The 26,131-nt window shown below is 32.0% G+C and overlaps 1 long non-coding RNA gene across 1 annotated transcript in view; it reads left to right on the plus strand.

Moving 5' to 3' along the window:
- The first annotated feature begins 1,266 nt into the window (after positions 1–1,266).
- Positions 1,267–26,131, plus strand: part of LOC108906250 — a 107,754-nt gene continuing 82,889 nt past the window's right edge. The window contains exon 1 of the long non-coding RNA XR_001964290.1: positions 1,267–1,311. This is a non-coding gene — a long non-coding RNA (uncharacterized LOC108906250). The remainder of the gene's footprint in view (positions 1,312–26,131) is intronic.

Consider the following 26,131-nt stretch of genomic DNA (forward strand, 5'->3'; position numbering starts at 1 on the left):
TAACAACTTTAGGTGTAGAACATACTTAATAAAAGTTGAAGTGGACTGATACGTGAATAAAATAGAACTATAAAATACAGGGTGTTCCATTTGAAAAATTTTAGAAAATCAAGCTTGAACTTTCTTAAAATGATCGTATTGTAAAAAATGCCCTGTATAAAATATCGATATTAGCTAATATAGGAGTCTTTGCCTAACATTTGGCTATAACTCTGTCAAATATTTTTGCTCCAAGTGTTAGTAGTTGAAAGTTAATACAACTTCTTTGAGGTCATGTTTTTCCAAAATTCGAAGAATTTTCTACATAACTTGGCAACCCCGCACTAAAATATTAAACTGTTTATATTGCCATATACAGAATTTTCTCAGAAATCCATTTGTTTAAAAATAACAGGGTATTCCATTTAAAAAATGTAATATATGGCGTGTCCCGTTTTTACTCATCGCCCTGTGGGTTTCAAATTAATTTTTCCCTTTAGGTTTTTTGATTCTGTACAACTTTTATATAAACTTTTTTTCTGTATTATGATTAACAAGGGAGTTATTTTATTTTCTCACATGGCTCTCACAATGGCCCACCCTGTATAAACGTGCGACACCTTAAAATCAAATGTACATTTGAACCAAGAATTTTTTTGCGTGTACATTTTGAGAACAACTGTCCACACAAAAAGTGACCATTTATTTAGGTATGTGCACCAAGGAATTGCGAGTTTGCCACGTTATCTGTCAAGAAAATTACTAGTCTGCGGGATTTTCCTTGTTTCACCCTTTGAATTTTCTAAGCGATTTTAACTTTGTCCTCTCCTCGCAACTAAAATATGTTATTGGAACACATGGCAATTTATCAAGTCTAAAAAAGCCGTAGAAGAGTTGGAACGTGAAAAATTAATCTTGCCTGATATAAAATATGCCTGATTACTTCATGTTATTTACAACATCTTTGTGTAGTTGCGAGCTTATAAAAAACTACAAGTTTACACAGCAGGAGCAGGGCTGAAAATAAAATACGTAAACATATGAATCGCTTTAAACTTCAGTGGAGAGGTCTCTTTTAAAATACTTCATTCTTTATCGGAACGGAAGACTTATTCGAATTCTTCTGTGTGGTAATCCTTTGATATTATGTTGTATCGCAATATTTCCTTCTCTGCTTACGGAGCATTAAATTTAAATAAAAATCTTCTCTAAAGTAGTTACAGTAAAATAATAATTCCGGATTCCTTTTATTTACTGTTAACATTTAACGTTCCATTCTTGTTACAGATAAAAGCAACATTGAAGTGAAAACCTACAGCCAAGACTACGCAAGTGAGTAAATTTTTCAAATTAATAAATAATTAAACGTTTTTCTGACGCACTTATAAGTATGAAATACTTTGTCAGTATTAAAACCAAATGCACACATAAATCCACACTTACAGCTGCCGTCCTGGGTATTTTTATTACATTGCTTAATGTTTACGTTAAATATGTGTAGTACTTCGATGTAGGTGGCTGGGTGCGAAAGTTTTTTTAAATTCTGAGTATTTTTGTTTTAAAATGATTCATTTATACAATAAATAAAAATAGGAATGACCCCTAAAAAACTGACAAACACTTAAAATTACACCTTCTATGTATGTAGAAATACCAGTCGAAAAGAAAAATAAATAAAAATTTTTCTAGATAGAAAATCACGTGTTTGCTTATATGCACCTTCTATGATTATTATTATTATTATTACTTAAACACAAATACTAATATTGTGAGTATTTTATCGACGACGCCGATTAATAACAGAGACATTGTATGTATTACTCCATCATTTTCCAGTATACTACACAGAGCGGCATATATTCCTGGCACAAATGCACGAAGCAGAGGGAATAAAATCGACGCAACAAAAAGAAAAACTAAATCTCACGTTTGCAGTTCGTGTATAATTATTTGATTTACTACAAACTTTTGTTTGCAATTTTAATCTCACCTCTCGTAATACAATATGTTCAGTAAAAACAAGGAAACAAAAGCGAACTCGTAAAGTAAGTGATTCTCGGCTGCCACTCGATTTAATTTACAAAAGTACCTTATCTGAATCTATTACCTTAAACTGACTTGCCACTTCGAGAGAAAAGTCTCTAAATTGTGCTACGAGGGCGTAATATAAACTGTTTGCCGATAATGATGTGATATTTTCAAATAATAATGAAGCAAAACAAAATGTGAATTGTATTTACTGGAATTTTGTTGATTTGCTTCTAAAAAGTAGCTACAACAGACAAATCTACTATCAATTGTTGAAATATTGTACGTATTGCTCTAAATACACCAATTTGTACTGATCTGGACTACTAATAATTGTACTTTTAACATGGTGCCTTTATATTCAATATGTTCATCAATACCTCCATGCAGATGTTGGAAAAATTTCTATTTGGTGACTATGGTAAGGCGCACTATCCATGACAATCCCTGCACTAGGTTCGATGTGAGGCAAAGAAGACGCAAGCCATTTTTCAGTTGACTCACTGTCCTTATCCTCCTGTTAATTTTACACTTTTACTAAAGAACTGCACATGGCATCGCTCACCGACATTCCTCGTTTCGTGCTCGAATTCGATGATACACATTTTTTATCATACAACGTTTGATCTGTTAAAATCGCTCGTTTACGAGTACCCTGATTATTAAGAGATTGGTCACCAACAATCGCATACGATTTCAAACTCAAAAAACGCATTTGAATGTCTAAAATGAGAAAATAAACACACTTTAACACTTCCACGCATACGACACGAAAGGAAACACCTAAGTTGGGAACTGACAAAAATGAAGTTATGCATCACTTGCTTTCCCTCTTCATATACACAATTTCCATGCAGATTAACCATACAAATTTTTAATCAGATTAATACCTTGTAGAAATTGTGGTTTTACTTATTTATAAGATTTATTGTCTACTATCTTCGAGGCAGCATGTGGTTCCACTTTAAATAGAATGTTTGTGAGTTCTTTTTTCAGTTTTGTTACTAATCTGACCATACGAAGTGAGTGTTTCTATACCTCCTCCAAATAACTAAAAACTAACGAAGCTGCGTACTAATGCTAGCCCTGCAAACATCCCATAGGTATCTATTACAGTATGCCGCTGAAGTAATTCCTATTATCTTGGCATTTGGTGAATAGTTTAGCAGTTAGCAAGTACGTGATTAATATTTGTACGTACATAGTGGCTAAATTGTAACACGCGAACAGAAGGACTTCATATCATACGTTCAAATAATTTGATATTAACAGAGGCAAATGAAATTCTAATCTGGTTATATTAGTCTGGAACGACACATACAGGGCGATTTATTGGATTTGGCAAAAATAAAATCGACGGGCGATGTCGGAGATGGTGATATGGATCACAATCTTCACCAGTTGCACACTGCTGCCAACTCCTCGAAATGAAAATGACGTGCATTTCAAATCCTGCGTTACCTAGATACCTACGTCATAACATTCTTCAGTGGTAAAAGTTGCCAATGTTACACTTTTGCGTCACAAACTACAAATCAAGTGGTAATGTCAGGAAAAGTAGACAAATTAGACTCTTATGCAACATATTTCAAGCCTGTAAACGTTGGATTACGAATACATATATTCTCTAGAGCTTAAAAATGTATTGAAACCTTTTAACTCCATTATCGATCCTATTCTGGGCAGAGGTTTTAATAATTAATTAGAAAAGAGATCTAACGAATTTATAATTTTTAGCTGATTGTTGCATTTACTGAGATGTAACTGTTCTGCTATTTGGTTTTCTTGTTCTTACAAACCAAGCTGTTAGGCAAGGTGCTAAATCGTTTGAAGTGCAACACTTGAATCATAATTGGCTAAATCTGCGCCGCACTAGATTATTTTACATTATCGTTAGTGAAATATCTATTATGCTCAAATTGAATTTACTTAATATGGGGAATAACTGGTTATTACCGAGATTAACATGCTCCCAGTTAATACATCGATTCTGTGTGCTAAGTTACCCCTTAAACAAACTGTGTTGCTAATTAAGGTATTTATTTATTGCGATTCGGATTCGTGGTTACAATTTTTGTCTTATATTTCTATTAAATTTGTTTCCGGTTCGTGAAGCAGAAAGAGACAAAAAGAAATAAACTAATGCGAAAAATTAAAGGGTCAAAAGAATTTCCGAAATATTTCCGTGATTTTTGACAGACCATTTTTCATCGAAATATCGTACTTTTAATGGAAAAGGATCCTTTTGTCTTCAATCATCGATTGGCGACAAATGGTCGTATAGAGAAATTTTTCGAAATTTTTTTTGTCATCAATTTGAGCGTTATTTGCGTTAAAAATGTGAAAAAACCTCAAAAAAATGTTTTTTCCATTTTAATCATGATTATGCAGTGTTTAAGCTCAAAAAACAATTTAATTTTTTTCAGAAGTTTTACTGTTTGAAACAAAGAAACGGTTCGCTAGATCGAGATGAAACTTCACAGGGTTCTTCTGGGTATACCGAACTGTAAAAGTCATGCTTAACACTAGTCATTTCATGAATATTTCTAATTTAGACGTCAATTTCCTAAAAAACCATAAATAACCCTTTTTTCCTGTTTTAAAATTCGTCTAAAAAATGAAAAAAAAAAAATGTTTCCTAAAAGTTGCTTCAGCATGTTATAGATTTATTCCAGTTTTCGAAACTGCCCTTCAATTCTCTGTACGACTATTTGTCGCCGAGATATCGATGATTGAAGACAAAAGGATCCTTTTCCATTAAAAGTCCGATATTTCGATAAAAAATGGTTGTATTGAAATTAAAAAAAAAGGAAATTGAAGCTGAATAAACAAGCTATCTGGTCCATGCAACGGCTTAGCTGAAAAACATTTTTCCAAGTCCGTGGAATTACAAAATTTTTTTGTTGCGCTATATCTTTGCATAATAACCGTAGCTCCTAAAAAATTTCGACTGAAAGATCGAAAAACTAGAATCTTAGAGCTTCAAAATGCTTTTTTTAATTCCACTCCGACCATTTTTCATCTAAATACTGTGTCAAAAATGACAGACAAATTTCGGAAATTTTTTTGACCCTCTAATTTTTTGCATTAGTTTACACATACCTTGATTTAATTTTACTAACCTTTCGAATGTCAAATCTAACATCCCGTCCTAAATCTTTAACGTCCCTGTTAATGTATTCGATCAAACGATCTGTATCAATTATATTTGGAAAGAGAAGCGTTTTGCGACATAACGCCGGCCACTTATTTTCCTCTAAAATCCATTTAAACGGAATTCCACTGAATTGGTTCATTTCAATGTCTAACTCGAGACCTCTCCCTAGTTCCGACCAAATTGCTGTTAGCAGCTTCCTTTGAAAGTTCAATTACTGATAATTAATAAAACAGCTTAATTCCGGAATTGAAAGGTCAACAGTCTACCAAATTTACCGAATCTTACAATCGAATTGTCTCTGGAAACTAAACTCGGTTGATTACCAGTAGATTCGACATCATGAAATATTTGTCGTAAAACTTTACTAGTTTTGTTAATTGCTTTGGGACAATTAACTCAAACAATATTTGATTTGACAGCTAGATATACTGTATGCAAAAATAATATATAAGGCAATAAAACGGATTTTATTTTTGCCACTGCCAAAATGTTAGTAAATAAACGATAAAATTAAAAAAAATACATAGTCACCTTTCACTTACTTAGTCTTAGATAGGAATCTTCGATCTGCCCTTGTTGTTCTCAGACTAACCTCTATCGGTGATCCTCCGAGATGTTCGGTAGTGGCCTCTGCAACTGGTCGCATCCCAAACGTTTCGCACTTCTTCACTGTCGGCATCTTCAGTGGTCTCTGCCAATGCTACAAAGCGACTGGAGACCAATAAAAACCGAAATCATGGGAGGACTCACATATTTTAATAGCTTGTCCGACCCTACAGAGTCTAGCCCGAGAACAACAAGGCAGGTACTCCTGTAACTTGCAGCGATCAGATAAATAGATCACGGCGTAATAACCCGAAAGACCAACGTACTTCAAAAAAATATATTCGCAGTAGGCTGGCGTTCTATAGAGAAGAAGTCGCACTTGTATTAAGACAATGATAGAACAAGTAGATCCATTCAGGAAGTAGAGCGACTTTTTTTAATTTTTCGCATTGAAAGATCACGGAGAACATGTACACATCAGAAAATGTATATTTGCTGTTTTGTCAAGCAAATCTGTAAAGATGCTCCATAATTGTGATTAATGCATGTGTTAATTGTTTCCTAAAAACATTGTGCGGGGTGTGATTATGTTTATAGTACCGTACGCGATTTTCTGTACGTTCAACAGGCGTTAAAACTCCCGCCTCAAGTTTGCAAACACATTATATCGATCCTTTAAAAAAAAAATTGAATATATGTTGTATTGGAAGATTTGGAGAAAATTTTCAATTAATTCGAAACAGGAGCAAAAAATCACAAATTACAAACTTGTAAAGTATAATTGAAAATGTGGCCGCCGATAATTAAGAAAAGGATTCGAAGTGAAATTTTTGAAATCTATATTTAAATAACTTTTTCAACGGGAATTTGGTTAACAGTGAACTTTAGATTTTATTAAAATTTCCAACGTTTTGATTTGTATTTCCGAAGTTCCAACTTTGTTAACAACCTTCAGAGATCAATAATTAAGCAGCTCTTAAAGGTAAATTTAAAAATTTATCACATATCGGTTCGTTGTTTCCCAACCGTGTGACATTAGCTTTAAAAAAATCATATTTTAAAACTTAATCTTGCTCCACTCTGACGCAATTATTTATATCTACTTGAGCAAGGTATTTAAATTTACAATTTCGTCAAAGAGTATACGAAAACAGAGATAACCACCCTTAAATTTTAAAACGTGTCGGGACATGATACACCTACTCAAGAAACTAGATCCTTAAGAGCAATTAAAGCGAATATCATGTGAAAGAAATTATACTAATTTGTTCATTGAGGGGAAACTCAAAATATTATACTCTGAACTGAACATATTAAGTTCCGCTTTCTCTCCACAATTATGTTTCATATCCTTTCCTCCCGGTTACATCAACTTGAATATTTAATATCAAACGGAGTAGCATTAAAACGTTTTCATTAAATGATGTAAGTACTTATCAACGAGACTATATATTATAATACGTTTAAAGTAGACAGTATTTACGTTTATCTTAAACAATGGAATAATTTTACGTCACCTTTGAAAATTTTGGCCACGCAGAACATGATCTTCATTGGAACTGAGACATATTGGTGTGTAGAATAAAATAATATACGCATTGATACCTAAAAAAGTATAAAATAAAGTACTTTACGCACAGAGTAAAATAACAGACTCACCTAATGGGTTTCATGCGAGATCAATCCAATGTCCGGTGTATCAAAAGCTGCCGAGGTAAGCCAGAATGAAGATGGCTGACTACTCAAAGACAAACCAATGAAAACGGAAAAAACGACCAACGAAGACATCAATGGAGGAGGAGCGACCACAACCTTTTACTGCTGTTCAAGATATTTAAGGAGCATAATGCAACTAATCACAGGAAAGGGTGCCACATAGGAGAGTATGTCAGACTAAATGGTCAACTGACTTTACGCTCGGGGAAAGGTGGGGGTTTTGTCCAGATTGACAGATCGTTTTGCGGTGATATGTTGTTACATCTGTCAAACATAGAGACACACATCGTCACGAGAACCGAAGGAGTGACATGCTCTCCGAGTGGTTGGCCGAAGAGGATCTGGTTATGTCCAATCAACGTGATTTATCAACGTTCCTGTACCAAAAGACTAACAGGTCGGATAGAAAACTGGAGACTGTTGGAAATAGAGAACCTGAGTTGACACTACTACACTTGCTTTACGGTCAAACAGACAACAACAACAGGAAAAGCTCTTACTACCTATTCGTGAGATCAATGACACGGATGGGATAAGGAACGGGGATGGTTTGATGACTATGTTCTAACTAGGGTTGCGTTGAAAAGGATCGTCAAAGGGAACGCATGGAAAAAGGGCCCAAGGGGTTTCAAATCAAAAAAATACAAGCCAGACCACCTATAAAGGTGACCGATGTAGAGAATATGGTTACCAAAACACTCCACCGACACACCAAACAACAAAATGGATAAGAGAAGAAGTGAACCTAGATGAAATACAGAAACTTCTTCAAGCTCCACCAAAACGGAATTATTAAAGTCCTGATATGCTGCCCTCAGTAGTGATTAAGGCAACTGCAAGAAACTTTGCTTAAGATCATCATTGAGACCCTACGTTTGGATGTTTTCCTGACACCTGGAAAGTGTTCAGATTGGTGCTTATAGAAACGGAAAAGAAACCAGAGAAAGGTGAAATATCATACAGACTTATACTTGCGTAGGGAAACTCCTAGAACATTCATTGTTGGGCAGATTAAGAAGAAATAGGGAATATCGGAAGCCTATCTGAACGGCAATTTGATTTCCAAAAGGGAAAATCCGCACCCATTGCAAAAAGGAAGTTAAGGGAGCTGTACAGATCGTTAATCAAAGATTGAAATACAGACGAGGTTTACGTGCGATGATCACAATAGAGTAGAAAATGATTTTAGAAATGGGTTTGCAGTGGTCGAAGAAAAAAACAATGCAAGTCATCTGCGGCGTTCCACAGGGATCAGTTCTAAGGTTAACCTAACACTGCAGGTTTTTACAGTGACGTTGTTTGCATAAGCGGACGATGTTGGAAGATAATGCCCAACTATTAGAGGTGAAAGCAAATCATGTATCACAGATCTTTGAAATATCTAAGGGACTATCTGAATGGAATCAGCCCCATGAGAGGCCGTATCTATAGAACAGTTGAAATAAATGATAAGGCCAATGAACCTCGGAAGTATAGTCGTCACTCACTGAGCAGTCGTATGCGATAAGGAAATAGCACAAAAAAGCTCAAGAAATAGGCAGGATAGAAGTGATGGTTGGTAGAGGTATGCTCTAGCTACAGGTATGTAAAATGGCTGAAGACATACAGAAAAAGGAAGGGATAGACATACATAAAAGGAAAGAGGAAGACAACAAGCAGAACATCCCTGCTTGGGGGTAGTTCCAAGGAGGTTTCCTTGTTTTTTGTTAAAAAAACTACTAAAATATCCTCTACTACAACTACCACGGCTACCACAACTACCACTACGGCTACCACCATTAGTCGCTACTAGTTTGGAAAGAATCAACAACTTCTTGCTGGATTAATTTTATTTATGATATCAGCACCTAAAATAAAATACTTTACACGCGCTGATACGTAAAATGAAATAGTTTACGCGATAATGCGTAAATAAATTACGCAGTACGCACTGGACACATCCTCGAAAAAGTACTTTTTTGGGGTACTTTTGTACAAATAACTATTTTTTGAGGTTGACGTTTCGATTTTCGATGATTTTATGGCCTATAAATTTTATGGGACGTAGGAAGTTTTAGATAATTAAATCGAATTCAATTACTTCTCTGTCGGGGCGACAGGAATACGTATTGAATGGTAGATTTACCGTAAAAGCTAATAGACTAGCATTATAACGTAATGAAGTATGTATTCGGTAAAGTGGAGTATTAACCACCAAGCACTGCGAGCGTAAGGGAGATGGAGATAAGGGAGCGTTTTACAGGAATTTCTATTATCTGTAACCACGTATAGAAGAAGCCTCTTCCTTTCTCGTCGGGAAGATGCTCTAGTTGGACACATAATGTAAAACAAAAACGAATTTTACCCAACAAGAATTCTTGCGTTTAATAAAACCGACTTCTCGTCTTACATTTTAAATAATGTCGAGGTGAAAGGAATTGTTTAGCGGGTTTTAACCGTTCTGATGTGCGTCAAAATACTCCTTTGCTGTTAATTAGCGGAGAATAAAACAATTTTTTAGTAATCTACCGGGTGCAACTTCGGATAGGGATCACATTTATACGAGTGGTAAACGTTTTGTTTGTTTTTTAAAACAAATGTAAAACAATTAAATTAGTACTGTTGCCTTTAAAGAAATTGACCCATCTTAAAGTTGTACCCTGTACATCTGTCTAGAGAGAAAATTTACTAGCACCTTCTGGAACAAATTTCTACCGTACCTTTTTAATAAATTACGAAATAAGTAAAACTCTAGAATGTGAACGTATGTTTTCTTCGTCTTATTGTACGCAATCAAAGTGTTTGGTTCTTGAAATTATTTCGGTTGGTTTGGCACGGCAATATTTGTATAGAAATGTTTTCGGTGTACAATGACAAAAATAATCTGTCTCCTTTAGACTTTCCACAAAGATTATGCCAAAGTTCAGTGACTTACGTGGGAGACAGGGAAGTGTATACAGGTACTGTCTGTAATTATTTTTTTGTTGCATTTTCAGTAAATAGGTATTAAAACTGCTTGATAAGTTTTTCCAGCTAGATGTTCAATAATTTCCAACAATTTTTAACCAAATATTTGACTCGACCGAATACTCGAATTGTTTAAACAACAGGATTTTTTTTATTAAAAATCATGCAAATTTAATAGATTTTCAAATGCTGACCAAAAATAAAACCTCGTATTCTTTGGTGAATTTTAAAGGGAATCAGCCCTATAAAGTTTTTACATAGGACGCTTCGTTAAAAAGATACAGGGTGTTAAACTTCAAAAAATATTTTTAATTTTTTTAAATAATTTAAAAACTAGTAAGTGAAATAATTTGAAATTGGGCACATGTATTTATGTAAATATTTTCCAAAATCTGAGGACTTTTCCTAAAATTTACATGCTCCAGTGGCGGAGATACAGGGTATCGGTAGCATATTTTTCTAAATAAAATAGTACGCCACTGCTTTACGGTAACAACCATGATATTTTCGTATTCGTCTTTCAATTTTCTATAAATTACTACACTTTTATGTTTTTCGAAAAAAGCCTGATTTTCGAGTAAAAATTAAAAAAATAACTGAAAACACTTCCACTTAAATGACATGACCAGCACTAATCATTCAGTTAGTTATTCGAGTAAAGAAATTAATAACATCATCATTTTAATGATTTTATTTGAGTAAATGCTCAAAAATACCACATCTTTTAGTAACGAAAATGTAATTTGTTCGAAATTTATTGTTGCTTGAATCTGATAAAAAGTATTATTTATCATTATTTATCTAATGCTCAGAATGTCAAAGTTGCTATCGCAGCCCACTACGTAATTTTAAAATGCATTATATTCGAATATCGAAGTGTCTTCTCAGTTCGTTTTTTAAGATTTGACAAAAGAAATATGAATACGAGGTTTCATGTTTGGTCACCATTTGTGAATCATCCTGTATATTTTTAATACCAAACTAAAAAATTGTATGAAAAATCGAAAAAAAAATGTTTTTTGACAAACAATATATATGGTTGGATTTGTTATTTTTTTCTCTATCTAAAAAAAAATATCAGCACTTGACTTGACGATTGTTTATAATAAATTGTTAAGTAAATAAACAAATAAATTTTCAACAAGAAATTTTTAGTATATATTTAGAGGAAAAAAAGGATTCTTAATATTTCATTTAAACAACCATAAAAAACTCGAAAAGAATGAAATGCAAAAAAATGTTTGAAAAATATGTAATTATAGCATTTGTTTATAAAAATTATTTAAACAAACGTACTGTTTAACAAAAATGTTCCGCTAATATTTTTTAATGACACTATCTAACATGAAAACAGTGCCAAAATTATTTTCCCTTAAAAAAATTATTTTGACCATTTTTTATTAAATTGTAATTTGTTGTTAACTAAGAAAATTAATAACTAATGAATTATAACTATGCAGCATGCGCTACAATTAACGACAGAATTTGAGTAAACAAACTTATGATACATGTTTCTAAAATTATGTAAAAAAATTCAGAAAGACAGCCAGTTTCAATTTTTCTTAATACAGGGCGATTAAAAATTCAGTCCAAAGAATTTAGGGGCGTATTTTTGAGGTCAAAATAAGACTTTTTTTCCCCTATAAATGTGGGTCCACAAATGCTTAGTTTTCGATATAAAAGATGTTAGTTTTTTATTTTTTTTTTATTTTTTAGGAACAATTTCCACACAAATTTGAATGTTGGCATTTAAATATGTCATTGGTTTTGACTCTGCTTGTAGAGGGCACCTCCTAAGAGGTACGCTTGAATTAAATTGGCCCTAACTTTTTTGGTGAATAAATTTTAAAATAGTTAATACAATTTGAAAATATGGTGTGCATTTAACTCTCCATCAGCCAATATCTCGGAACCGGTTGGAATGAAAGATTTCGATTAAGTATATCTTTTTTCCTTAAAATTGATAGGGGAATAAACGCACTAATACGAAACGTCAATGTACAGGGTAGCAAAAAAGTTAGGGCCAATTTAATTCAAGCGTACCCTTATAGATGGCGCCCTCTACAAGCAGCGTCAAAACCAATGACTTACTTAAATTTAGCATCCTAAAAAACCCCCGTACCCCAAGTTTTATGCCAACATTCAAATTTGTTTGGAAATTATTCCTAAAAAATCAAAAAAAAAATTAAAAATTTTAACATCCTGTATATCGAAAACTAAGCATTTGTAGACCCACGTTTATAGGAAAAAAGTCTTATTTCGACCTCAAAAATACGCCTCTAAATTCTTTGTACTGATTTTTGAATCACCCTGTATATTTAGATAATAATCAAGTTATTTTTACCAGAACCAGAAGGTAATTTTTTGTGTGAAACAATCGGATCTTCATTATTTTCATTTTCCCGAACGACAGACGGAGTCCGCCATAAATTGCTGTTTTCTTATCCACGACATAGTCGTAGAACCACTTAAAAAGAATCCCTAAGGGGTATTCAGTTAACTTATCAACAATTTCATCAATCTGTCAATAATTGGCCAACCCTCATTAAATCAGAAGTTCTGGAGAACTCGAGCAATCTAATACTGTTTCTGATTGCGGGGCCACACGACGGGCAAGGGGAGGGGTGGATTAATTAGGTCTGGCATACATTTCGGCCACCAAGAACAAACATTGTCATCCTAGACGCTACTAGATGCTCCGCTAAGGCTCTTTTGAGTGTCGCGCGGTACGTCCTGTGAGGAATTGGCTTAATTTGAAAATTTGGGGTTTAATTCGTCAGCGCATGTCGCATATTCCTGCTTACATACAGGAATTTGTATATAAGGGAGCAAAACTTGCAAATGCGACGTGTGCCATGCAAATAGCTCAGTAATTGCTGTTTATACACAGGGCGAGTTGTTTCAGAAAGGACAATACAAAATTGTAGTATGCCACACCCTCCACCACACCAAACTCAGTTTCCGTTTAATAGGATAAAGACCTGACATTTTTTAAAATAAATTGAAACTAGAATTGGTTATTTTGTACATTTTAAATAGCGACTGACAGCTTTGTTATTACGTTTGGTATTTTCACTAAAACCATAAACTAATAATTACTGAATCGGTAACAACACTGAATTATGGATGTTTATAATTTCGATGGTTATTTATAGACACATTAAAAGTATGTTCCAATTAACAAGTACAGTGTTAGTTTATAATTAATGAAATCTATTTACATGTTAACATGAGATAATGCTGTATACAAGAAAATTTGGATCATATTTGTATCTATGACTGTAAACATGTGTTTCTTTTGATCGCAGCAGTTTGCATGTAAATATTTTGTCCTACTTTGTGCGTAGATAAAAATGTATACGAAAAAAAAAGGGCTAGTCCAGACAACTTTTAGAGACAAGGTTTTATTTATTTTTTTTCGAAATATGTCTAGTATACATATCTAATCTTTATAAAACATCGATCTATTTACCTTTTTTACCTTTCTAGCCGATTTTTATAACATATTGATTTTTTTAATAACTTATAAACTTAGTTATTATCCCTTAATAAATTATATATTTGTTTCTAATAAACTAGAATTTTTACACCATTTTTTTACGAAAATAGTTCAATGAAATAATCGCCAGTCTCTTTACATGTTTCTAATCAAAATTGTCGAGAGGTAAGGATTCATATAAATTTTTCTTCACAACCGTTTTTTGCAATTTGTAACATGCTCAAAAAACTGCGGAAAAATTAAAATAAAAACAAGCCTACCTAAATTTAGCTTTTTATGAATCATTGAATTTTATTGAATTGAAATGATAGTAATTCAATTTTAAATAATTTATGTATCAAATACAATTTATTTGTTTATTAAAGATAATATACAATTTATTTGCTAAAGGTAAGGATTCTTATTCTGATTCAGGGCCAAGTCTAAGATGACCATTTTCAAAAGTATCACATCCACCACTGCGTCTCATCCAAGACAATTCAGTAAAAAATTTCGATTTTTATTAAGTATTAAATTTTTTAAGAACTAATAAATTTATTATTAGCATAAATATATTTATTTCAAATAAACAAAGTACATATTTACAAAATTGACCACTAGGTCCAAACCAACAAATGTCAGTAAAAATTTCTGTCATTTTCGGTTTTTATGCGGTATTGAGCTTCTAACTAATCAATTTGCTATCATAAATGAACGTTTGCTATTGGTTTATGGAAAATGGGGATTCTTATCTAGCAAATATATTACATTTTCTTTTTAAGACCTTCTTTTATTGCGATTCGAGTGTTGCAAAACAAACTAGAAAGAAAATAAAAAAAAACAAGCCTACAGTTTAGTTTTTTCTGAAACATTGAATTTTGTAATAACTAATACACGTATTATTACTGTAAATAAGTTATATATTTGCCTGAACATACCTACGGAAATGATAGTCATTCAGTTTTAAATAATAATTTATGTATTAAATATAATTATTAAAGGTTTATTAATGGTAATATATAATTTATTTGCTAAAGGTAAGGATTATTAAGCAAATGCCCTGATTCAGGGTCGTCTAAGATGACCATTTTCAGAAAAAAAATTATCACATCGACCACTAGATCTCATCCAAGACAATTCAGTAAAATTTTTCCATTTTTATTAAGTATTGAATTTTTTAAGAACTAATAAATTTATTATTAGCATAAATAAGTTATATAATTATTTCAAATGAACGAAGCGTTTATAAAATTGACCACTAGGTCCAATCCAACAAACGTCAGAAAAAATTTGTGTCACTTTCGATTTTCATGTGGTATTGAGCTTCTAACTAATAAATTTGCTATTATAAATAAACGTTTATTATTGGTTTATTTATGGAAAATTATCGAGCGAATACATTACATTTTTATAATTTTATAAAGTATCGAATCTTTTAATAGCCAATGAACTTATTATTACTATAAATAAAAGATTAAGTATATTAAACACAATTAAACATTTATTAAAAGTAATATGCACTGTATTCACGGAAGGTGATGGTTTTTATTGAGCAAATGCATTGTTTTCTTTTGAGGTCGTCAGTTTTTTGCAATTCGGGGGATGCCCAGCAAACTGAGGAAAAACTAGGAAAAAACACGTATATCGAGCCTAGACGGCCGTTTTCACGGAAAGCAATCATACTGATGACTAAGTCTAACTAAATAAAATCAGTAACAATTTGTGTAATTTTCAATTTTTAAGTATTTAACCCTTTAATAAAAAATAAACTTATTATTGCTATAAATAAATTGTATATTTGTTTCAAATGAATTAAAATATTTATAAAGTTGGCCTCTAGGTCTGATCCAAGAAAATTCAGTAAAAGTGTATCATTTTCGATTTTCATGAAGTATTGAATATGTTAATAGCTAATAAACTTATTATTACTTTAGATAAGTATATTTTTGTTTCAAATGAACTGAAATATTTAATATAAAATGATAGTAATGTAATTTTAATGACAAATATTACACAACCAAACGTTTATTGGAGGTATGTACTTTATTTACGGAAGGTGGGGGTTCTCATTGAGCGAATACATCAGTTTCCTTTTTGAGGCCGCTCTTTTTTTGTGATTCGGGAGTTGCTCGGGAAGCCGGGGAAAAACTGGAAGAAAAACACGCCTAGATAGCAGCTCAGGGCCTAGCCCAAGACGGCCGTTTTCGCGAAAAACGTGTCACACTGACCACTAGGTCTAACCCAAGGCGTCATCCCCACCTTATCACGAGTCCCTCGATTACGGCGCCGCCAGTTGTTCGCGAGCCTTTGCCCGACTAGCACGTAAAGCTGCCATATATTTCGCGATCGCGAACTGCTCTGCAACCACGTGTTCCATTTAATATATTGGCCCGTTATAGGACTCTGTCGAACTCGCTAACGCATTTTCGAAAGCATGTGTGAGTGTTGGCCCTGTGTCTGATTCGTGTTGAGGTAAGCGCGTCTCAAAATCCACGCTTTAAGCCGAGCGTCTCAGTTACACGTTAATCTAATTATTGCGAGAATTGTTTTTGCATTGAAAGGCTTTTGCACCATGAAACCAGGCGTGTAGTACAAAAATTTTCTTGCATCGCGTATTATTACTAACATTTAACAAGGACATAAGCAATAATTTGGACTTTATGGCAAGTTGATATGAATCGTGCAGTGTAATGCAAATAACTCGCGGTTCTTTCGATAGAAAAGTTTGCTTTGTTAAAGACGATGTAAATTTAGAAAAGTCGAGATTTTAAAAAATATTTGAAGTTATGGCGAATGCGCCAATGTTACAGAAGTTACTATTACAATTTATTAATTCAATGGTTCTGCATTTGTGAATACAAAAAATCAAGCATAATGTTTGTGTTTAAATAGATACGGAGATATGTCAGAGTGTATAATTCAATTTTTCCCCAGTTTTTTGGAATGGTACCTCAAAACAAAAATATTTTACAAGATTGTTATAAAAATGAATTCGAAACTGTAATAAAATATATTAGAACAGTTTTTACATGTATTTTGCTAGAAATAAATATTTTTTGTGTGTGTTTGGTGTACCTATCTCTGCAGTCGAGCATTTTCAAAAACATGTCAATATTATAATAATAAATTTTATTATACTATATTATTATATTATAATACAAAGCTTCTACTCAGTCAAACGCTAGGTCTAAAAAATAGTTTCCGACGGTAAGTGTTCGAAGTTAGTGAACACATTTTAGCTTAAAATCCCGTTTTTATTTAAAATATTTTCTATATAAGGGGTACAGCAGAATGTACCAGTTAATAAAAAATATAAATTTCTACTTATTCCTAAAAGTGAGACGCGTAAAATTGCATAAATTTGAAAATAAAATTGACCACAAAACAACAAATGTTAGTAAAAATACTTACGGAAATGACAGTAATTCAGTTTTAAATGATTTATGTATTAAGTACAATTAAATGTTCATTAAAGATAATATATAATTTATTTGCTAAAGGTAAGGATTCTTATTCTGATTCAGGGCCAAATCTTAGATGACTATTTAAAAAAAAAGTATCACATCGTCCACTAGATCTCATCCAAGACAATTCAGTAAAAAATTTCAATTTTTATTAAGTATTGAATTTTTTAGGAACTAATAAATTTATTATTAGCATAAATAAGTTATATATTTATTTCAAATGAACGAAGTACATATTTATAAAATTGGCCACTAGGTCCAAACCAACAAATGTCAGTAAAAATACCTACGGAAATGATAGTAATTCAGTTTTAAATTATGTTTATTAAATGTTTATTAAAGATAATATATAATTTATTAAAGATAATATATAATTTATTTGCTAAAGGTAAGGATTCTTATTCTGATTCAGGGCCAAATCTTAGATGACTATTTAAAAAAAAAGTATCACATCGTCCACTAGATCTCATCCAAGACAATTCAGTAAAAAATTTCAATTTTTATTAAGTATTGAATTTTTTAGGAACTAATAAATTTATTATTAGCATAAATAAGTTATATATTTATTTCAAATGAACGAAGTACATATTTATAAAATTGGCCACTAGGTCCAAACCAACAAATGTCAGTAAAAATACCTACGGAAATGATAGTAATTCAGTTTTAAATTATGTTTATTAAATGTTTATTAAAGATAATATATAATTTATTAAAGATAATATATAATTTATTTGCTAAAGGTAAGGATTCTTATTCTGATTCAGGGCCAAATCTTAGATGACTATTTAAAAAAAAAGTATCACATCGTCCACTAGATCTCATCCAAGACAATTCAGTAAAAAATTTCAATTTTTATTAAGTATTGAATTTTTTAGGAACTAATAAATTTATTATTAGCATACATAAGTTATATATTTATTTCAAATGAACGAAGTACATATTTATAAAATTGGCCACTAGGTCCAAACCAACAAATGTCAGTAAAAATACCTACGGAAATGATAGTAATTCAGTTTTAAATTATGTTTATTAAATGTTTATTAAAGATAATATATAATTTATTAAAGACAATATACAATTTATTTGCTAAAGGTAAGGATTCTTATTCTGATTCAGGGCCAAATCTTAGATGACTATTTAAAAAAAAAGTATCACATCGTCCACTAGATCTCATCCAAGACAATTCAGTAAAAAATTTCAATTTTTATTAAGTATTGAATTTTTTAGGAACTAATAAATTTATTATTAGCATACATAAGTTATATATTTATTTCAAATGAACGAAGTACATATTTATAAAATTGGCCACTAGGTCCAAACCAACAAATGTCAGTAAAAATACCTACGGAAATGATAGTAATTCAGTTTTAAATTATGTTTATTAAATGTTTATTAAAGATAATATATAATTTATTAAAGACAATATACAATTTATTTGCTAAAGGTAAGGATTCTTATTCTGATTCAGGGCCAAATCTTAGATGACTATTTAAAAAAAAAGTATCACATCGACCACTAGATCTCATTCCAGACAATTCAGTAAAAAAATTCGATTTCTATTAACTATTGAATTTTTTAAGAACTAATAAATTTATTATTAGCATAAATAAGTTATATATTCATTTCAAATGAACGAAGTACATATTCATAAAATTGACCACTAGGTCCAAACCAATGAATGTCAGCAAAAATTTCTGTCATTTTCAGTTTTGAGCTTCTAACTAATAAATTTGCTATTATAAATGAACGTTTATTATTGGTTTATGGAAAATCTTATCGAGCAAATAATTTTATAAAGTATCTAATCTTTTAATAGTTAATGAACTTATTATTACTATAAATAAAAGATTAAGTATATTAAACACAAATAAACATTTATTACAAGTAATATGTACTGTATTTACGGAAGGTGAGGGTTTTTATTGAGCAAGTTTTCCTTTGAGGTAGTCAGATTTTTTTGTAATCCGGGAGTTGCCCAGCAAACTGAGGAAAATCTAGAAAAAACACACATACGAAGCCTAGCTCATTCGAACCTAGCACAAGACCGGCTCGAACCTACCGCCGTTTTCACGAAAAGCGATCGTACTGATGACTAAGTCTAATTAAAGAAAATTCAGTAACAATTTTTGTAATTTTTATAAAGTATGTTTTAATAACCAATAAACTTATTATTACTATAAATGAATTGTATATTTGTTTCAAATGAACTAAAATATTTATAAAATTGGCCACTAGATCCAAGAAAATTCAGTAAAAGCGTATCATTTTCGATTTTCATGAAGTACTGAATATTTTAATAGATAATGAACTTATTATTACTGTAGATAAGTTATATTTTTGTTTCAATGAACTGAAATATTTATAAAATGAAAGTAATATAATTTTAATGACAAATATTACACAACCAAACGTTTTTTATGCATAAATTTGAAAATTAGAACTAGTAAACTTGAATTAAACTTCTAAATAAATTATATATTAACTTCAAATAAACTACATTACAATGCAATGCAGAAAAAACAAATAAAACAGGAATACCTGATTCTGAATGTTAAATACAGAGTATATATGTTGATATTAATATCGGTATGCATTGTGAATATTATAATAATACAAAAAAGTGGTACCAAATTAATTTTTCCATATTTTAAAATCTATTTGGATTACAGACTGGCTCATTTCTTAAGAACACTACCTGAAAAAAATCTAAAACACTTTGTATTTATAAAAAACAGTGTTGATGAGAATTTTAAGACACTTATTTGATTACTTGCTCTGTAAAATTTGTTATTGATCTCTTTAGTGTTTTTCTATTAATAAAAAGTGTTTTCTTATTATTCTATATAGCGATTAATGTGAACAAATGTTTATTAAGATTATGGCTGATTTGAGAAGGGACATATTTGCACGTTATTATAAACATTTATTATATTTAGGTAATTTTTACGCTATTTGATTTGCACAGTCCATTTTGGTTTTGCAAACGCAACAAACAGTATGAAAGTCGCTAATATCTCCTCTCAACATTCCAAAATATATTTTGTATGTATAAAAAAAATATGACCGTGAAAATTACTGTACCAATATTTTCAATTGAAATATCGTTTGACTGGTGGCTTCGTATATTTCGTTCGCTCTCTGACAGATTTGTTAATCGATTTTCTTTTGTTTTAGTAGCGGATGATAAGATTAATTTAATAAAACGGTGGAAAACAGTTTGTTTTCCGTCGTCTGGGAATTATTGAAAAAAATGTAAGGCCTTGCTGGCGAAGATTAAAGTGACGTGACAAAAATTTGATTTACACTTTCCCTCCGTTTCCAGCTTTTATTTATTTAGGTATTCCCCTGAATAAAATAAAAATTAGTATAACGTGACTCCTACGGCAGGGCAAACATTGCGGATGATATCCAACAAAGCTTCTGCTTGTTTAGTAATTTTCACTTAATTTTTGTCGTTTATAAAATTAACACAGCTGGAACAGTCTTTGCAAAATTGAAATGGACGTATTTATTTTGCAGTTTTATTTTTTTTGTCGTGTTATTTCGTTTACAAATCGACGAAATTCAGCATTTAACATGTTTTTCACGTAAAATTATTATTTTATAATTGTTCTATCATTCCCTTCTCCTTCAGAGCTACAGTACAGCTTCTATTTTGCTGTAAGTAAATAATAAAATATTGCCCGAGGTTATTTATTGGTGGCATAATTTTCAATTTTTCTTGTTAATTGTTTATTTTACCACCTGTAAAAAAATATGAAAAAGTTTGTTTTTTTATCTGCTTCCACAGTTAGAGATGTTTATTTTATTATTACTTATTATTACTGTTTTCTGTATCATTATTTAAATTCATTCAACTCCTTATTATTTGTAAAGGCGATGTTAAATCACCCTGTACGTGCTGGAAAAGAAAAGCAAACAACGCAAACGAGGAAAAGGCGTTCTAAGCACAATGAACATAAACACAATTTCTTTCTTCTATAGCGTTTTAATATAATTACGTTCATATTCTTTGTACTATAACTACGAATCGATATTCTAACACGTACAGGCAGTTTCATTACTGTTGGCGTTTTATAGACAAGTAATAGCACTTTTAGTAAGACAATGATAGACAAGAAAATCCAGTATACAGATATAAGAATTATCACTATGCTAATTATTAGCAGTGACCTAACTTAAATCATTTACATCAAGAGTAAATTCAACTCGGCATTTTGTCTAATGAGGGTAAGTGTAAAACTAAATTATTCAATGGATTTTAAGCAACATCCGGTTTGCTGATCCTCAGAGGATGGATAGATAAAAATTAGATTACGTTAGTATGTAAGCTTCGATGTCTGTGGAAAAAACTGCATTGCGGTGGACTTATCAGGACCAGACTACAATGAAATGAAGTTATTCTGTGCGTAAATTCAGTTTGTAGTACGTTTATTAATTTTTATCGGTTTAACACTTATTCGTTCATTTTTCAAAATGTCTGTCAGAACTGTGTCACCCTGTATAATGAAGTGAGTCGCCTAAATGTAAAGCAGCCTTAAGGAAAGGAAGATGAAAATGTTCATAGATTTGCTATTTTTAATACGTTTTTCGAAATTCTGATAACTACAACACAACACAAATAAAAAAATACATCTGTGAGCGACACGGTTTTTTTTATCGGGCTGTCAAAATTTTAACTTACTTTCCATTTTTAAGCTCAGTAAGTTGTATATTGCACAACACGCCAATGCTATTGCCACACAGCCAACCTCTTATTGCATTATCCAACGCCCTGAAAATTGTTTTTAAGGGCGCTTCAACAGATGAGATGACGTTGATTAAATCAATATTTTACATAAAAAAAAATGAGCGGCATGTCACCACCTACCGTAAGCTTTGTTTCACCGAATAGCATTTTATTATAACAAACACGAAGTTTCTGATTTAAAAAAACTTGCCGTTTCGGTTAAACCAGTCTCCTAATCACTAAAACTCACCAAATCAGCTGTTTTTGAATCGAACTGCATACAGTGGCGGCTCGTGACATTATGAAAAGGTGAGGCCCGTGGCTTTTTTACTAGGTGGGGAAGAAAGGAAAAAAAAGCGACGCAGGCAAAAATTTTCAGTTGCATTTTCAATATTATAGAAAAACTGATGTTCAATAGTATGATTTTCATTCAGATTTTATAAAAAATAATACGCAACTATATGGATATTTTATTAGTTCGCTCTCAAATAATAAATAGAAATAAATTTGCACATTTTTTATCATGGAGATCTTCGCCAATAGCCCTACTATAACCGTAAATTAAAAAATTATGTTATTAATAATAATATCAGAACTTTAACCATTGTATGTACAATAAAATTAACTAACAGAAAAAAACAAAGTGATATATTTATCTAATAATTAACAAAATTGTTCCTACTTGGTCTATGAATATTAAAAAATATGGAAAATAAATAAAAACAACTGTTCATAAGGTAGCCAGCCAACTTATCTATTTACATATAAAACAACGCCGCCAGCTTTTCGTTTGCCTCAACTTTTAACAAAATATTTTAAAAATATAATGAATGTTTTTATAAAACAGATTTATTCGTCCGTCTTTTAAAGTTGCAAATTTACTTTGACTTTGCAATAATTCTATTTCTATCGTCAAAACTGATAAGTTGTTTAAGCGCTCTTTTGTTATCGTATTTCTAAGTCTTAATGCTCTTAAGACGCAAAAAGTTTCTTTCTACCGAGACATTTGTTGCAGGAATTGTTAAAACTGGGCAAAACAATTTGTATGTTTCCGAATATACCATTTTAAATTCCTTGTATATTCCTATCATTTTTTGAACTTCTAAATTACGAAATTGTTCGTATCTGTACAAAATATTAAGTTCGTTTTTCAACCTATCTATTTCAAAAACGTTTGGATACATTTGTGATAAACATTCAAACGATTTTTCGGGAAATTTGTTTGCATATTCGGGAAATTTTGAAGAATCTATTAAAGCAAAAAAAATTAAGTGGAAATATATTTCGAAAATATTTCTGATTCGTCGCAACTTTCTCCCCGTTTGCTTTGTAGTCCAGTAATATTTTTCGCATAATTAAAAATTTTTACTTTGTTCAGTTGTAATGAAGTTGTTTTTTTCTATACTTTAAATTAATACCTGCCTTGTCCTTATCCTTAAAGCATTTGTACTATCCCTCACACTGACCGACACTACCCGCGTACTCTGCGACGCGTGCATTAACCGCAAACTCAAAGCCTGAAACTATAAGCAGCTTTGAGCTGGCCTCAGTTTCCTCCCAAATCACGTTATTTTAACCGCCTCGCGTGGAGGGGGAACTGTAGCATATTTCAAGTGTGACGCACCTACAAGCAAAGAATAAATTTCTGGCTTCACTGTGGTGGGGACTAGTAGGGAGTAACAGTAACAGTATATAACACTTCTTGCATATCATACCTTCATCTTTGATTTTTGAAATTTTCATTACCTGCAAGGCACCTGTATAAGTTTTAATCAAGCTTCTCAAGACATTTATTTATTAGTGCACGAACTTCCGCAGATTCTTTACTCGGTAGCATTAAAAAAACATCCAAACATCCAACAACGGATAGTTGGTCGTTTAGAATGTCCGTTTCGAAATACATTAACGTGGAAGTGTTATTTTAACGTCTATGTAACTTGGGCGAGACTAATCAAAATGAGTTAAATTCACCTTCCCGCGTAATTACATTATTTCAAGTAGACTAACCGTGAAACTTAAAAATTAGAGCCCCGATGTGTTATTACGGAAATGTTGTCAAAATGAATAATTCTTTCATCACGCACATTGTTAACTTGTTGGCCATTTTGCATTCATTTGAAATCAATGTTAAATAATATAAATACAATCAAGTGTTAGTACCAAATTCACTCTGTTTAATTTACTGGTAATATATATTTAGCTGTTATATGGCATTTAAGTCCTGCACATTATTACACAACCTTTCCGGTGCAATGTTGAAAGATCTACCTACATAAAGATTATTGCACAATGAAGTACAACGTAATAGTATTTGCAAACAAAGAAAACCGTTTTTTTATACCACGCGTATAAACTTTTTCACACCAATGCGTAAAGTAAATATCTACGCACTAGTATGGACATTCAATTCAATTTGCTTTTTTCTTTAATTTGCCACGATACGCACTTAAGAAATACATGTCTGTAAGTACCTTGTAAATTATTTTTGCCCCGCGATTATATACAACGCACGTCCGTAAGTCATTAATAGCAAAGCCGCCGCATCCATAGCGATTGGGGTTGAAAAAAATTGGAGGTAATCCAGCTTACGCAGGAAAGGGTTGAGTCAAATGTTTAATTAATAATTAAAACCGTAAGCCCCGTGTATATTTTACATGAGCATTTAAAGAGGTTAATTAAATTAGTAATTTATACCTAATGTTCCTCGGCGATATGCGTAATTCGTGGTAATTCGGTTTTGTTAACCGCTTGATGCTAAGTAAGTAAAAAAAGAATTAATAAACACTTACAGTATTTTTTTTAAGTACACGAGCTAATAACAACATGGTCTTCAAAAGAACCATTTGTTTGACGAGGTTTCGGTAAAGTCTCATTTACCATCTTCAGGTCTTCTTACTTCTTCGCGTTCGCCGTTTGCCGAACGTAGTACATATATATTATAAATTATGTAATATATATATAATTAATATCGCAGCACCACAAAGAGAGGTAGGCTGGGTCGTGTAGCAGACCAGTGTATCGCACAGTATTTTGACGCGCTAGATCCGAATCTAAATACTGAATTCCCGGATCAATTCGTGATTTGACCCTAACATTGAGAAGCTCCTTTAGAAAGCGAGATGTCGAATCCACCTGAGTAGTCAGTGATTGGAAAAACTTTGGAATTAACGATTTTATTTCATCATAACCCCATACGGTATAATCTCGTAACCCCATGAATGATTTTGATGGCCCGCTCTAATGTTTATTCCGGTCCTCGTTGTTCCGTAGTGACATCTGTAACTGGTCGCATCCAATGCTTCCAAACGTTTCGACCTTCTTCACTGTCGGCATTATCAAAAGCGACTGAGACTATATGCGAACTCATTACCGGTCTTATAGCGACGATGTCGTTGTGTGCGCATCTAGGACTGCGCAGTAAAGTGGAGGGAGTAGGGTGGGGCGTCCCGCTTGCGTTGCCGCGTGCACTTTCAGTTCTGTGGAGGGGGGTAGAGGGCGTGACCTAAGGTACGCCCTAGTACCGCTGGATGGGAGGGAAGCGGAATCGCTAACTAATTTTGATGCGTGTAATTGACGAAACAAAGAAACGCCAAATAATTACCCTTTCATTGCTTCTAAATACCCTGCAGTCGTCTGTTTTTCATTGAAAGTTTAACATATTTTTATGCGATTTGATCCAGACGAACGAGTTGGAATATGTACGTACTGAGCAGTATGCTAATATAATTAAGTTATTTTACATGTTTATTTATGTTGGCTCGTTTTGAATTCAACCCTAAAGGGGTAGGTATTACCTTGCACACTTGAATACATCAAAAATTGGCCAGTTGAGCATGAAAACCAAAAGCCAGCCACTTAAAATAAAATTTTAAATATTGCTTTACTGGCAAAAGAAACAATTTTTAATGTGCCTCGGTGGTTTTAAATAACAAATTATACCAGCCCTTTTATTTCAATTGTTCTTTTTTACACTGAAGATCAAGGTCAAAAATGCTTAAATACTAGCACTCTTCACTACATTTATACTGAAGTTATATGACTAATTACAATTTACGTCATGTACAGGGTGAACCTTCTGAAATAAATGA

This window comes from Anoplophora glabripennis, unplaced genomic scaffold, assembly GCF_000390285.2.
Source record: "Anoplophora glabripennis isolate ALB-LARVAE unplaced genomic scaffold, Agla_2.0 scaffold32, whole genome shotgun sequence".
Lineage (NCBI taxonomy): Eukaryota > Metazoa > Arthropoda > Insecta > Coleoptera > Cerambycidae > Anoplophora > Anoplophora glabripennis.